Below are 2,187 nucleotides of genomic sequence, written 5' to 3'. Positions count from 1 at the left end.
CTCGATCGAAGGATACGGCCGCGGGACGGGACGAGGCGGCGGGACGGGACGGGTCCGGCAGCGTCGATTTGCTGGCGTGGGGGACGTGGCCGGAGGCGACTGTAGGCTGCAGAGGACGGGGGCGTGGCGTGGCAACGGAGACGGCGGCGGCGTGAAACCCTAGGTAGCCACTTGTCGAGAGATGGAGGGGGAGAAGCAGAGCGTGCGGGCTCTTGTTTGTTTGGGGCACTGCGTAAACTTGCTGCACATTGAAGGGTTTTCTATACCGGATGTTTACATTTCTAGCACAAACGCCCATATATATTTATCAAACGCCTGGAATTCTTTACTTCCCGTGCGCTTTTTTCTTCTTCCTCCATGGGTCTGCGCCGCCCTCCCCCGGTGTCGCCCACCACCATCGACTGAACCTCTGCACCCCGGCATCCGCCGTAGATGATGTTGTTAGGTGCCTCCACTAGTAGGAAAGAGCCTAGTACCAATGTTGGAAAAACATCGTTACCGGCGCGGAGGGGAGACACCGATAGTATAACGTCAGTGATAAGTCTCACTAGCGCGTCTTCCTCCAACACCAGCAGTAAGGTCTTACTACAAGCGTGTGTGGGCCACGCCAGAGATACATATTTTATTGTTGGCGTCTCATATATGTCAATGCCACTATCTAGAGTGTTGGAATTAAATCACTTCCCAACTGCAAAGTCTCATGAACATGTGAGATCGCTGGAGTACATTGATGTTCTCGTGAGAACCAGGCATGCCAAAGAAAGCATGCCAAATCCACAAGTCCTTTGATGCCGCTGCTTCGAGTATGATGGTGGCCTCTTTGATGTGACCTTGGTACACCTCGCGGAAATCTTTGGTGCGGTTCTTCCATTTGACAATGCTTGCAATCAATTGAACCAAGCATACCTGGAAAGCTTCTTGCCGCTCCAATAACCATCATTTTTTCTGTATCTTGCACATTTGATTTTCTCAGATACTCTGCTCGTGTTTGATACCCAATTTACGGGGACCAACCCTCCACGTGAGTTCGTGATATACTCCAAATCGACAAATCTAATGATTTGTCCTGGGGCAACGATTTTGACCTGACCAAGATTGCCAGCTGAGCCGTCGAGGAGAGCGATGTTGCCGAAGACGAATGTTTGGCCAGGTATGAAGGTCATGCCGACGTTAACCCGCTTGTTGATCGTAATCCCCATCCAATCACCGCAACTTCTTAGCGGGACCTGTACGGGCCACCAATGATGGATTCAAATCTAACAGATCTCGGGTAGGGGGTCCCAGACTATGGGTCTTCAACTCTTCATACAATGTAACATGGCCACGAGTTTATACCCAGGTTCGGCCTCTCCTTACAGATAAAACCCTACGTCATGCTTGTGTTTATTACTCTCAAGTGGAATACAAAGTACCACTATTAAAAAATGATATTTAAGGTAATCAGCCAGTTAATCATGAATACCAGTAGATTAATTGGTTGTCGGGCCGATTTATCCCACTGTGTCGACTAACTGAATAGAGGGAGAGAAATTTGGGCTCCAAAATTTTGGCCCATTCCCTCCTTTACCGTTTTAGGTCAGTTTGTTCCCTCCTTTCTGAGTCTCCCCTCCCCTCCCGTATCAACCCTCGTTGGTGGAGGCTAGGAGCAGTCGCCGTTGCCGCCCTCTCCGAGTAGCCGTCGGCACCATCCACCAGATGCGCCCGCACTCCTCAAGGATCCAGGCACCGAGCCTCTTCCTCCTGCTCGAGCTCGCCTCCCCCTCCCCGCCCCCGAGACCAGCACGTGCAGATCAACATGTAACAGTATACGCTATATGGTGATCTGTTTTGTGCTATGATATATGCTGTTGTTGTTTATCGCCTCTCCTTTTATTGTTGTCGCTGCGGCATTATTCCTATATGTAGCTAAGATATATAGATATGACCCTAATTAACCTATTGAGAAATGGATTACCGATAAATTCAGTTAACAGGCTGATTCACCAATTAATCCCTACTCCTCACCAGACCAAGCAGCTACAAAGTTACCGATATCCTGAACATTGCAAAGTACAAATGATCTACCTCGAGATCAATGTGTATCCTCTGCGTGCCCTGCTCCTCGACTTATATGGGTACCCGGGAGGGGGGGCTACAGTTTCATCCTAGTCGGCTATGAATAGGGAGGACAAGCTGTATTTGATCCCA

The sequence above is a fragment of the Triticum aestivum genome, chromosome 3D (assembly GCF_018294505.1).
Source record: "Triticum aestivum cultivar Chinese Spring chromosome 3D, IWGSC CS RefSeq v2.1, whole genome shotgun sequence".
Lineage (NCBI taxonomy): Eukaryota > Viridiplantae > Streptophyta > Magnoliopsida > Poales > Poaceae > Triticum > Triticum aestivum.
The sequence above is the reverse complement of the archived record's forward strand: the minus strand, read 5'-3'. Positions refer to the sequence as shown.